This window comes from Pongo abelii, chromosome 9, assembly GCF_028885655.2.
Source record: "Pongo abelii isolate AG06213 chromosome 9, NHGRI_mPonAbe1-v2.0_pri, whole genome shotgun sequence".
NCBI lineage: Eukaryota > Metazoa > Chordata > Mammalia > Primates > Hominidae > Pongo > Pongo abelii.
Window position 1 is genome coordinate 4243111 of NC_071994.2, and position 14236 is coordinate 4257346.

Consider the following 14236-nt stretch of genomic DNA (forward strand, 5'->3'; position numbering starts at 1 on the left):
CCCAGGTGGCACCTTCCTGAGGGCAGCACCCCCCCTCTCCCCGGCTTGGAGCTGATGTCAGAGTGCACCTGGCAGTAGCAGCTGTGGCGGCAGTTCGGAGGCCCTTAGGGGAGCTGGAGTCCCCAGTGTTTGCCAGCTCATCCCACTGCTCTTCCCACCACATGTGGCCCCCAGGGTCACGGTGGCCCGCAGCCTGTGATCCAGACCTCTCTCTCCCGCCAGGCTGGAACATGCTGGACATCCGTGTGTCCCACTCCATCAGGCCTGGAGACCCTGGAGGCCAGCAGCAGAGCCACACTCTATTCTGTGTCCTCATCACCAGGCACTAGGTTGAATGACAGAGAACTGACCAAACCTTTCAGAGTGTTCGAAAGAGGCGGTTTCAGTCTGGCTCACTGCCCCTCTGCTAGCCTTTTCGGCAGCAGCCTGGGTGGTGTGTTTTAGTTGGTGAGGCAGGGGACAGGGTGTGGCTCAGTGGAGAACACACCCAAAGCTCTCTAGATGGAAGGAGGGGCCAGGCTTTTCCGGTGCTGGGATGTGGGGGTGGCTTGGAACACTGACAGAGGAGGGAGGGTGCCCGGGGCGCGTTTCCCCACTGAATGCAGGCTGCAGTGAGCACGTGAGCTGTGGCGTGCACATGTCTGAAACCAGCCCTCTCCAAGTGTTGGCGTTTCCCTCCCAGGCTGGAATCAACTCCAGGCTTAAAATTAATTTCTCTTCCGCTCACAACAATGGTGCAGCCTCTCCCCAAGTACATCCTGTCTTTGTGCAGAACACACTGCCTTGCCACGCTGCAGCCCAGAGCCCCAGAGGTGGGATGATTTACCCAGCCAGAGCCCACAGCAGTACTGCGATCCTCTGGGACCTGTTCGCTCCCCTAGTCAAGAGACTCTTCCTAGACACTCGGTTTGAGCCTGTCCTGGGGTGGGCAGGTGGACCGAACCTGCGGCAGCCCCTCACCACCCAGAGGCGGTGCTAACAGCCAGCAGGATGGTGGGTCTCCACTGCCTGGAGCTTGGGAAGCCGGAAGTTGGGGGATGACAGCAGCATCATGATGCTGGGTGTGGAGTGAGCATGGGGCTGGCGTCAAGGCCAGCTCTGCCTCCCGTGGGTGGGCCGCCTTAGGCTCCTCCTCTGCAAAATAAGGAGCTGGAGCTGGACATTTCAGAGCTACTACAAGGACTGAAGGAGGCCCCGGGGAAAAGAGCTCTCGATATATTAAGGCACTGCTTAGTAGTGACTATGCTTACTTTGCGAGCAGGGAAACCGAGGCCTGGGTAGAACAGAGAAGGGGCACATGTGTTTACTGCCCTCTCTGCCCCCAACTTTGGTGCCATCAGCCTCCACCCCTGCTGCGCCTGTCAGAATTTGGCTTCCACGTTCTGCTCCCAGACCCTCCCAGGCTAACCTGTGGATCCTGCCACACAAAGATAGGCTTACCTGGGAGATCTTCAGTTTGAAGAACTCTCGGCCGGGCACGGTGGCTCATGCCTGTAATCCCAGCACTTTGGGAGGCTGAAGCGGGTGGTTCATCTGAGGTCAGGAGTTCGAGACCCGCCTGGCCAACATGGTGAAACCCCGTCTCTACTAAAAATACAAAAATTAGCTGGGCATGGTGGCATGCGCCTGTAATCCCAGCTACTCAGGAGGCTGAGGCAGGAGAATCACCTGAAGCTGGAAGGCAGCTATTTCAGTGAGCCAAGATCACGCCATTGCACTCCAGCCTGGGCGACAGAGCGAGACTCTGTCTCAAAAAAAAACAAAAAAACAAAAAACAACTCTCTTCCTTGCTAGGCATGTTGACCTTGTATAAGGGCACCCTTTGAGGTCCAATCCAGGTTGAGCTCATCTAAAAATCCAAAATCCGAAATGCTCTAAAACCCCAAACTTTTTGAGCATCAACATGATGCCACAGGTATAAAATCCCAAGCCTGACCTCATGGGATAAGTCCCAGTCAAAACACGATGAAAACTGTTTCATGCACAAAATTCTTTAAATGTTATATAAAATTACCTTCCGGCTATGTGTGTAAGGCATACCTGAATTTCATATTTAGACTTGGGTCCCATCTCCAGGATATATGTGATTATATGTGCAAATATACCAAATGTACATGCAAATATTCCAAAATCCAAAAATATATGCAATCCAGAATACTTCTAGTCCAAGCATTTAGGATAAGGGCTATTCCGCTGTAGCCACCTGACCTGTAACAGTCAGGACAGCGGGGTTAGGCTGCAGTAGCAAATAATCCCCAGGTTGCCATAGCTTAAAAAAACAAAGGATTATTTCCCGCTCACTCTCACTGCCCTGTCAGGTCTGCTGGGTGCTGTCCTTTGCCCTCCTCACTTAGGAACCCGGGTGGGTGACGCCCCCACCAGCTGGACCATCATCCATTCACAGTCGCCACATCTGGGTTCAAGGGCAGTGTGGTGGGTGGTGAGTTGGTCTTCACCTTTCCTGGAGTGACACACGTCCCTGCAGCCGCCGGCTCACTTGGCCGCACCTAACTTCAGGAGGGTGGAGACCTGCAGCTGTGTGTGTGCCCAAGGAGGAGGAAAATCGGAATTTCGGGGAACAACTCTAATATCACAAACCTCAAAAACAGGAACCTTTAGTGCTAGAGCGAGCTGTGAGAGGAGACACTTCAGGGACCAAGTCCCCCAACGCCATGCCACCCCCATGCCCCCCACCTCCAGGCTCCCGTCTGACCTTCACGGCTGTGCCAAAGCCAACCAAAGGGCCTCCCGGGGTCCCTGTCTTGGGTGCCCAGGAAATGAGATACGTGCTGACGGAGGACCTGGGAACCGCAGCCTTCATCCTTGCTGGGATGGGGTCTTTCCTCTTCAGGCTGCCCACTCTGGGCTGAAGAGTGTCATGATGTGGCTTGGGGTGCAGTATTTCTCCACTACACAGAGGCCAGCTCTGCCTCCTGTGGGTGGGCCACCTTGGACTCCTCCTCTGCAGAATAAGGGGCTGCATCTGGACCTTTCAGGGCTGCTACAAGGATTGGCCTTTCGGGGGTACTACAGGGATAGTAGTCTCTGGTCCAGGGCTGGAGCCATCGGTCTCTCCTGTTTCTTGCAGTCCAGTGGGCTCTGTGGTGTAAAGCTTGCCACCCGGCGGTTGTGCGATTAGACCAGATGAGACTGACTGACAAGCTCTGCCTCTGGCCGAGGGCTGGAGCTGTCCGCCTCTCCTGTTTCCTGCAGTCCAATGGGCTTTGTGGCGTAAAGCTTGCCACCTGGGGGTTGTCGAATTTGACCGGATGAGACTGACCGACAAGCTCCCAAATCAGCCAGGAGCACCAGGCTTCCCTGTGATAAGAGGCAGGATTTTTCCCTGGTGTCTCCCTGCCTCTTGATCCCAGTACCAGGCTTCATGCCATAGTCGGTGCAGATATTGTGGGTGATATGTTTGTTTCATAACCGTTCCTAAATATAGAGTGCATGCTAAGTGATATCTAGAAGCCATGTAAACGAAAACGTTTGAAATGTTTGCAAAGAGGATGAAGCATTGAGTGGACCAGAAAACATGTCTTCCTAAATGGGCCCAGCAAACGGTGCTGCTGGGGGTGTTTTCCGTTGCCAGCTGAGTTGTGACTCTCGGCAACGGTTTCTTAGCAACCGTGTGTGCGGGGTACCATGCTCAGCCGGGATGGGAGGCTGGGACGGAGGCTGCCTGGGAGTGAGAACGAGGCAGCGGAACTGGAGGCGGGGAGGCCCCAGAGGCCTGCAGCCCTCGGCCCTCCAACGGGAGGGGCCCCAGGTTTAGAGGATTAATACTCCAGGTCCCACACTGGCCTGGTGGTTGCCATGGGGTGAATTACTGGAAACTTCTCTTCCTGCATTTTTCCTTCCTCTACAGTGTGTATTTTATGCACAAACGTGTCTTTTTTTTTTTTTTTCGTTTTTGCACAGAGATCTAAGAGGCTGCACTGAGATTTCACCCAGCTTGGGCTTGTAGACCTCTGGGAGGCAGGGGGCTTGGGGAGCAGAGGGGCCTGAGTAAAAGAGGAGAGTGCAGGGACTGGCTCAGAGCCCACATCCTCCACTGCTCAGAGCCTGCTCAGATTTCCTAAGGTCTGGGCCTCAGTTTTCTGATCTAAAATGGAGAGAGGGAGGTCTGGGTAGTGAAGCACCAACTTGATCCAAAGAGAGAGCTAACCTTTGCCTTCAGCTCCTGGGAGGTGGTCGCTGGGCTCCCACAATATCCTGCCTGATGTATGTGTCTCTGTTTGCCTGGGGACTTTGACTGCTGGACAGTCTGACAGTGTGATTTATGGCAGGGGCTCTGGGTCATGCCACATCAGCTTGGACCTCCAGAAGAGACTGGAAGACCAGAAAGATTAGCCCAAACCTCCAGGAGGAGCCGGAAACTAAAGCCCTGCCACCACGGCAGTGTGTGACAGAGCCTCAGCAAAGACTCGGGACACCAAAGGTCCGGGAGCATCCCTGGCGGCAATGCCCCATGCGTGTTGTCACACATCATCTCTGGGAGGGACTTATCCCCACTTTCCCGGGGAGGACGGCAGACACCCCGTGTCCAGACCCTCCTGGACTCTGCCCCCGATGCCCCCCTGTCCTTGCCTGATCTCAGCCTGGATCCCTTTGCTGTAGTAAACCATAACTGTGAGCATAGGTGCTTTTAGTGAGTTCTGTGTCTTTCCCATGAATCACCAGACCTGAGGGTGGTCTTGGAGACCTCCGGAAGTTGCAGCTGTGTCTGAAGTGAGGAAGGGTGGTCTTGTGGGGGCTGTTCTCTCGAACTGTACATTGGCTAAACTCCTGGTGAGAACCCTTGGGACACCCCCTGCAGGCCACCAGGTGAGAGAGCCGATAGAGACCAGGCTGTGGGTGGGGGCATTTTGCAGAGCCGCCCCGCCAGGTGTGGAACTGGGACAGTATTGCCCCAGGACAACACCAGGGACGTTTCTAGCAGGATCACTCTGTTGTGGGCCCCTCTTGCACACTGTAGGGTATCCAGCAGCAGCCTGGCCTCTCCCCACTCCATGCCAGCACCAGCCCCCAGTTGTGAAAACCAAGAATGTCCCAGATGTTGACACGTGTCCTCTGGTTCCCTGGGGTTTTGGGGGGGCACCATCGCCCCTGGCTAAGGACTGCTGCCTTACGGGAAAGAAGGTTTGAGGCTTTTTGTTTTTGAAGCAGGCTGTGGCCATGGGAGCATCTCTTTGGAAAGATGGAAATGGATTGTGAGGGATGTCTGGGGGTGAATCCTGGCTCAGGCAGGAGGGGACGGTTGTTCCTCTCTCTGAGAGGGGTGCAGTGTGTCCAACATCCCCTGGCCTCAAGTCTGAGGGCCGCAGAGCTGGCAGGAATCCCTTGGGAGCACCAGGGAACCAGGGGATTGGCTGACTGGGGGCGTTGCTCCATTCCCACCTCCTCCATGGGGGAGAAGGGTAGGATGCAAGCCTGGGAATAAGACCACACAGGTGACAGCCCGCCCCATCAGCTCTTCCCTCAGCTCAGGAAGTGGCAGGCATGGTGTCCATTAGTCCTTCACAGTCCCCCGGCCTCAGCCCCTCCTGAGGCTGCAGGCTCCCAGGAAGCTCCGGGCACATCCCTCCCCTAGGGAAACCAGGGCCTCTGCTCCCAGGAGTCCACACCCGAGACTGCCCCTCCCTGCACAGGGACGAAGGTGCCCTGCATCCCATGGCTCCAGTTCTTGGTGGCAGCTCTGGGTGCACCCTTAGCCCTGAGTTGTGACCCATCCTATACCCCAGCTCCCCAGTGGGGTCTCTGTTGCTGTCCACACGCTGCCCTGGCCTGGGAGGGGCCATAGGCTGGAAGAGACGCCCTGGGACCTTCATAATGCTGGCAGCCCTGAATTCTCTCTCCTTCCTTGGTCTAAAGCAACTCTGTCTGGTAGAACTTTCTGGAAATGTCTCATGTGCTCGATATGGCACCACTGGCCACACACAGCTACTGAGCACTCAAAATGCAGCCAGTGTGGCTGAGGAACTAATTCTTAGTTTTATGTATTTAATGTCAATTAATTTAAACTTAAGCAGCCTCGGGTGGCTGGGGCTACTGTATCAGACCTCCCATTTGATGAAAACCACCTTCCATCTGGGAAATGAAGGAGCTGGAAAGAATTTCCAGTCCCCTCTCTCCTTCCTTCCTTCCTTCCAGCCAGTCCACCCGTATTTCGCAAGCACCTGCCATGGGCCGTGTCCTCATCAAGGGTGCTGTGGGGGTGCAGCCCTTGGGGTGCATCTGGCTCCATGATGGGACAGAGGCAGGAGCCAGGCCAGAAGGAAATGAATAAATACGATGATCCTCCAAAAGGGCAAATGATGCGCAGAGCATAAGCAATAGCCATGCAGTGCTGGCCAGCAGGGAGGGTCGGCAGCAGCCTCGGAGGAGGTGGGCTCAGAGCCCCAGAGGCAAAAACCGCCCGGGGACCTGGAGGGGCAGAGGCCATGCACCCAAGTGTGGGAAGGGCGGGAGAGGCAAGCACGGGCCCCACAGGATGTGGAGAGGAATTTTTTTTTTTTTTTTTTAATTGAGACGGAGTCTCGCTCTGTCACTCAGGCTGGAGTGCAGTGGCGCAATCTTGGCTCACTGCAAACTCCGCCTCCCGGGTTCACGCCATTCTCCTGCCTCAGCCTCTCTAGTAGCTGGGATTGCAGGTGTGTGCCACCATGCCTGGCTAATTTTGTATTTTTAGTAGAGATGGGGTTTCACCACGTTGGTCAGGCTGGTCTCAAACCCCTGACCTCAGGTGTTCCACCAGCCTCGGCCTCCCAAAGTGCTGGGATTACAGGTGTGAGCCACTGGAGAACAAGTTAGACTCTACTCCCCAGGTGACAGGGTTTGTGGCAGGGAGCAGCGCTGCTTGCGCGTGTGTGTTGTTCAGCTTGTTTGACTTCCGTTCGGAGACTGGATTGGAGAGAGTAGGGGGTTGGATGGTGTTCCACAGAACTGTGTCCACTGGGAATCTCATTTGGAAACAGGGTCTTCGCAGATGTCCTTAGATGTCATTTATAGTTAAGGATCTTGAAATGAGATCTTGAGATCATCATAAGGATCTTGAGATGAGATCATCCTGGATTTAGGGTGGTCCCCAAATCTGCTGACTGCTGTCCTTGTAAGAAGAGGGGATGCAGAGGCAAAGAGCAGAAGGTCACGTACAGAGGCTGGCAGGTGCAGTTACAAGCCAAGGGGAGGGCACCAGGGGGGCCACAGCCCCCGGAGCTGAGGGAGGGCCCCGGAACGGATGGCCCCTCCCAGAAGCTTTGGTCTTGGACTGGAGGCCGCCTGAACTGTGAGTTAATCAATTTCTGTTGTTTTAAGCCCCCCAGTTTGTGGTGCTTTGTAACAAAAGCCCAGGACACTCGCACAGCGGGGCAGGAAGCCCCACTGGAGGCTGTTCCACATCAAACACCGGGATGGAGAGGACTGAGGCTGGGGGTGGTTTTGGGGCAGAGCACAGGTCAGGGACGGGGGTTGACGTGGGTGAGTCCTGGGCTCTTCCATACACTGCCGGGCGGCCGTGGGGCCCTTTGCTGAGACGGGGAAGCCTCTGGCGGGCAGGGGAAGTTGCGGGGCTGTGTTAGATTAGAGATGTCCATTCCATTGGACATCCTGCTGGGTTCGGATGGTTCTAGAAGGAGCCGAGGAGCGGTTGACCAGCTGTTCTTGTCGGGCTCACCCACCCCACTAGTGACAGGCAAACACCCCTTTGCCACAATGCGCCTGGGGCAGCCAGCCCAGCAAGGTGGGCCAGGCCCCTCCACATGGCACTGGGCTCAGCTCCAGAACCTCCCGGCACCATGTGGACAGAGCCGGGAAAAGAAATGAGCTCAGAAGTCGGCCCTCACCCCTCCTGTGTGGATGAAGAGCTGGCCAGGCCTGGGGGTGTGCAGGCTGGGTTGTCTGTCGGCAACACCCGTCAGTCACCCTTGACCACCTCTGCCATTGGTGCTTTTCTGGGATCATTTATGGGTGTCTCCAGAAGAGTTACAGCAATGGACCATCCCCATGTATGTCCATCGTTCCTCCTAAATCCCCCATACCCACGTCCTCAGGCAGAGTCTCCCCTTCTACACTCACTGGCCTGGGTTGTTTTGTAACGTAAGCGGCCGCACATGGCTGGGGCTACCGTATCAGACCTCCCATCTGATGAAATCACCTTCCATCTGGGAAATTAAGGAGCTGGGAAGAATTTCCAGTCCCCTCTCTCCTTCTTTCCTTCCACCCAGTCCACCTGTATTTCCCAAGCACCTGCCATGGGCCACGTCCTCGCCAAGGGTGCTGTGGGGGGCACAGCCTTTGGTGTGCATCTAGCTGCGTGGTGGGGCAGAGGCAGGAGCCAGGCCAGAAAGAAATGGGCAGATGGTGTGCAGAGCATAAGCAATAGCCATGCAGTGCTGGGCTCCAAGCTGGTCTGGGTTCTGCTTCGCATATTCCGACTGTGACCCCAAGTGAGTGCCCTGGCTGCTCCTGCCTCGGTTTTCTCATCTGTAAAATAGTGATCAGGACAGAGGGGCTGATGTCTCATGACACTTAATTTCCTTAAGTGTCTAGGACTGCCCCTTGGACACCCCAGAAATGGGGTCTTCCTGGGAGGTCAGAGCAGGCTGCGCAGGGGCTGCTGTCATTGATGTGAGCCTGTAGAGGTGAAGTCGGGACCACACCCTGCCCGATTCCAGTGCATTGGTGCCTGAGCTTTCATTTCAGCCCCTACAGCCTTTGAGGCAGGTGCTGTTACCATCCATCCCCATTTCAGATGGAGAAACTGAGGCCTGTTGGGGTCACACAGATGTTACGTCATAGCCGGCCCCACATGTTCTTATTTAGTTTGGGTTGCTATAATAAGGTTCCACAGACCGGGGGACTTAAACAAGCATTTATTTGGAGACTAGAAGTCCCAGATCAAGGTGCCAGCAATCAAGGTGAGGGGTCGCTTCCTGCTTACAGGCAGCTGCCTTCCTCACATGGCAGAGAGAGGAGAGAGAGAGTGTGTGTGTAAAAGTGCCACCAAGCTCTCTGGAGTCTCTTCTTATAAGGACACTAATCCCATTGGATCAGGGCCCCACCCGTATGACCTCATATAACCCGAATTACCTCCAACAAAGGCCCTGTCTCCAAATGTGTCAACATAGGAACCTTGGGGGACACAGACATTCAGACCGTGACAACAGACTCCACATTTTGTCCGGGGGCGGGGGGTGGGGGGGTGAGGCAGGACAAGCATTAATGCAACAACCCAGATAGTTGGGAAGGAAGGTGCCCATGGTGGGGGTGGGGGGTGGGGGAGACCAGGCCGGGGCAGGCAGCTTCCAGGCCCACAGGCAACCGCATTTCCGCAGATACTGGAGCTCTGCGTGTTTCTTGTAATAACGATGGGATTACCTGTTCTGCTTAATTAGGTGCTTCATAGACAGCCACCAAAATCTCCATTTCTCCCAACTCAGGAGGTTTCTAAAAGGCACAAAACAATTACATTTTTGTTCTGATGAGGCCCCGGCAAGGTAATGATTCTTCTGCCTTGGGAAAGAGAAGAGCCAGCCGGGCTATGCAGAGGCCTCTCCCCATCTCAGACACCAGGAATCATCAGCTTGGTGCCGTGGACCGAATGTCTGTGTGACCCCCACACTCAAATGTTGGAACCCTAACCCCCACCAGGATGGTGTCAGGAGCAGGGCCTTTGGGAGGGGGCTAGGGCTGGATGAGGTCAGGGGGTGGGGACTCATGATGGGATCCGTGTCCTTATGAGAAGAGAGAGGGAGACCAGCACACTCTCTCCCAGGGTAGACATTCTGTTCCAGTCTTTAACAAGGCCCTCACGTGTTCTCCTAAGTTCCGTGGTACTTTGTGGCTCTTTTAAAACTCCCCCCTCCTGCCTCCTTGAGCATCAGTTAGCAGAGCTGAGCCCCAAACAGGGGCTCCTCCAAGTCCCGTGGTAACAGAGGTAGATTTCGCACTGGGCAGCGTCTCACCCTCCAGCGTCCAAGGGCCTTGCTGTTATGGAGGCCTCCTCCCTGTGAGCCGGCACTGACTGGCATGCCCCACGGAGGCAGCCAGGACAGCCCCAAAGAGAATGAGGGAGATGGGGAAGAGAGGGGCCCTGAGGTGTTATCACTGCCTGGAAGGGTTCCTGGGCAGCCTCTCCACAGAGCCCAGTTGTGCCTCCCAGTGGCCAGCTGAATAAGGGTCCCCAAGTTGTCCACGTGCTTATCCCCAGAGCCTGTCGACTGACTGCCTTCCGTGGGAAAGGCGGCTTTGCAGATGCAATGAACTGAGGGATCTTGCTGCAATCAGGAGGTCATCACGGATCGCTTGGGGGGGGCCTGAGTGTGAACACAGGTGTCCTTATAAGGAGGAGGCAGAGAGAGATCTGATGCATGCAGGGGAGAAGTCCATGGGACCCCCAAGGCAGAGCTTGGAGTAATGAACCCTCAGCTAAGGAACGCCAGGGGTCCCCAGAGCTGGAAGAGACAGGAAAGGACCCCCCTGAGAGCTTTCGGAAGGAGCCAGCCCTGCTGACGCCGTGCTCTCAGCCTCCTGAGCCCTGGGTTGGCCCTCTGACCTACAGAACTGGCAGATAAGAACATTTTTATTGTTTTAAGCCACTAAATTTGTAGTAATTAATTACAGCAAGCAGTAAGAATCTAACCCAAGGGTGGTTGTAAGGCTGAAATGATGAACCCTCAGGAAGTCCTTAGAGTGTCACAGGCTGGGCTGGGGTCTGCCTCCCCTGGGCAGGGCCGTGGCCAGAAAGTGGGGTCCTGAAGGGGGATCGAGCCTGCAGGACGAAGGGTGTCGGTAAGGGACTGGGGCGGCTGTGCACGGCACCTGCGATGATTCACCCCTGTCCATCTCCTGGCCATCTGCTGGGTCAGCCTGTGTGTCCCCTGTCCCAGAGAAGCTCGCCTGCCCTTGATACGCCTCTCAGGGTTGCTGGATTTGTTCCAATTTAACACAAAGGCCCTGGAGAGCCAGCTTTGGGTGGTTTCCGGGCCTTGCCAGGGTCACCTGCCCAGTTTTCCAAGCTCAGGTTTATTTTTATTCCACACAATGACAAATGCTCAGCATAGTGTGATGAGGGTAAGCGGCGGCCAGCGTTTCCGCATGGGCTGATTTAACCCAGAAGCCTGCGCCTTGCTCTCCAAGTTGGTGTTAATTAAGCTGGATTACTGTATTCACAAGCTGCAATGCCTCGTAATTGTGCTCTAAGTAGCCAGCCTTGTGTTTTATGACTTAATTACTGAATCCCAGCCATGCACATCACCTGCAGGCGAGGCCAGGCCTGGCTGTGGGCGGAGCCAGGGGCCATTCATTGGAACCTAGGGCGGGGTGGCCCTGGGATTCTAGAACGTTCCTTCCTCGGATGGTTAGGCTAGACATAAATGGCAGTTAACTCTGGAGACTTTTGTCCTTTTGTTCAAAGACTTTTCCCTCTCAGTGTGTTCATTCTGACCTTCTGAAATCACCCCTGCGTGAATCACATCAGAATCAAACATTTCTTTTTTTTTTTTTTTTTTTCTGAGACCGAGTCTTACTCTGTTGCCCAGGCTGGAGTGCAGTGGTGTGATCTTGGCTCACTGCAACCTCTACCTCCTGGGTTCAAATGATTCTCCTGCTTCAGCCTCCCGAGTAGCTGGGATTACAGGCGTGCCACCACGTCTGGCTAATTTTTGTATTTTTAGTAGAGATGGGGTTTCACCATGTTGGCCAGGCTGCTCTCAAACTCCTAACTTCAAGTGATCCACCTGCCTCGCCCCCCATAGTGCTGGGATTCCAAGCGTGAGCCACTGCGCCCAGCCTGAATCAAACATTTCTTACATGCTTGGCATGGTAGACATTTATTCAAAAAAATACTGTTTTTCAGAGTTTTGGTCATATGCACCTGGGGTAAACTCCACCTTGATCATGAAAGCCTCTTTCCCCTCATTCCGGCCACCTTCTTCTCCCGTTAACTCTGAACTCGAGCTTGCTCTAGGCTTTGTAGGTCCCGTGGGGTTCTGAGGGCTCCTGTGCTTCCTGTGGCAACAGCTGCATCTGCCCCCTAGCTCTGCTCTGAAGCCCACAACCAGCTCTTGCTGCATCTGCCCCCTAGCTCTGCTCTGAAGCCCACAACCAGCTCTGCGGAGGTTCTGACTGCCCCTATTTTGACAAATCTGCTCCACCTCCCCACTCCCTTCCTCGCATTTCTTTCTTTTATGGCAGGGCTGGGTGAACTCTGGCCTGGGGGCCACATTCCATCCTTGACTGAGTTTCTGAGGAAGATTTTTACATTTTTAAAGGGTTTTAACATACACGTACATACACTACACACTCACATACACACACACACATACTCAGGCACTGACAAACATACACCATCATAGACATTGACACACATGCACACACACACAACACACTCAGACACTGTCACACTCACACATTCATAGACACTGACACACAGAGACAGCTCACACACACAGCCTTTCAGTGACACATACACTAGCACACTCTCAGTCACACTCACACACATACAGTCTCATAGACACACACATATACACTCAGACACTGCCACACCTACACACACACTCATAGACACACTCATAGACACACAGTGACACACAGTGACACACAACACACTCTCAGACACTGTCTCACACACATACACACACACTATCATAGACACACACACAGGAGCACACACAGCTCTGCCCCTGGCTGCTGCACCCTGTGGCCCTTTGCGGGGCATTTGCCATCTCCCCTTCCTCAGTGGTCCCTGTCGGGGGACGCCCCAAAGGCTCCCGTCGCCTGGGGCCTGGTCAGGAGCCAGCCTGGCAGGAGTCCCCTGGCCCAGGGAGAGGCTCTGGGCCGCCCCAGCCTGGAAGTACTCCCTTCTGGCACTCCCAGCCTTCACTCAGCAGCCTCCGGGGGCCTCAGAGCCCCTTACACCCCACCCTGCCTTCCTTCTCAGGTGTGAATGTTTTAACCCTCTGGAGAACTTGCTCAGGACCCAGCACGGGGCACCAGGGACCCGGTTCCAGGGCCCATGGGAAACAGTGCCTCCTCTGTCCTTGTGGCCTGGCCCCGCCTCACTCATCCCTGGACTTTCAGCCTCCTGAGTTGTCTCTGCCTCCCCAGTACCACCCAGCGCCCTCCTCGGGCGGTCCTAGCACTCGAATTCACATCCTCTGCTCGGCTCACCCTCTGGTCTCATTGTAGGCCCCAACTCAGAGGCGCCATCCAGGCCCCTCCCAGGCTGGGGAGGGCCTCCTCTCGGGGTGCCTGGAGCCAGTTCCGACAGCCCAGTGTGGGGTCGCCAACAGGCGCAGGGCCTGGCCTTCTGCTCATTGGGACTTCTCGGGGACCTTCAGCTCAATAGCTACTTATCGGAGCAAGGAGCAGTCGGCCGTGGGGTCCGTTCAGTTGCGCCATGTCAAACTAGCAAATATTGAACTATTGTCAACCTACAAGAATGGCAATCTCATGTGCCCCCATCCTGATGAGCCGCTGAGGCCCCGAATGCAAGGAAGGGCATCCTAATGGCAAGGACAGTGAAGGGAGGATGGGGTCCAAGGCCTCTGTCCGTTTCCCAGAGGCAGGCTCTGGTCTCAGCATCCATGCTGTCTGCCACTCCTTCCTCAGCAGCCCTCTCAGGGACAGCTGGGGTCTGAGCGGCCCCAGTAAATGCTGGTGCCCACCCTCACCTCACCACTAACCAACAAAGAGACAGACTGAGGATGTAAGAGCTGCAGAGAGCAAGTTCCTCCCTTGTTGCCAACAAAGCCAATACTGGCCAAGGTGGCTTAGACCTGTGGGTGGGTGGGCTTCCTTCTACTACCAAACCCCAGGATTGGACTGAATGGCCAGACAGCTCTGCCCCAAGGTGTGGAGCAGGTTCATCATGCACAGCTTACCACCTTGTCCTAGCGTGGTGAACCAGCTGCCCACACAGCGAGTTCCATGAAATGGTTTGTTGCTTACAGATATGCAGCAAGGGACAATAGAAGGCTGGGATTCGGCCGAGCCAGCCTGTAAGGCTCAGGAAAGCTGACTGGAGTCTTGACTGCATGTGCCCCCTTGCGCCGCAGCTAAGGGACCCTGGAAAGCAGCTCCTCCTGGGTTTTATACCCCGGGGCCACATGACTTCTGGGCTAAAGTGTTGATGGACATCATGTTTCCGGGGAAGACTGGGACAGAGCTCAGGCTATTCCAGTCAGCCCTCCCTCTCTCGGGGTGTTGCATTTCTAGCACATTCTATGGTTATTCT

The 14236-nt window shown here is 55.2% G+C and overlaps 1 protein-coding gene across 6 annotated transcripts in view; it reads left to right on the forward strand.

Annotated features, from left to right (window-relative positions):
- The window catches only part of SHANK2 (SH3 and multiple ankyrin repeat domains 2), a 694542-nt gene that overhangs the window by 532612 nt on the left and 147694 nt on the right, over positions 1 to 14236 (forward strand). The window lies entirely within an intron of this gene.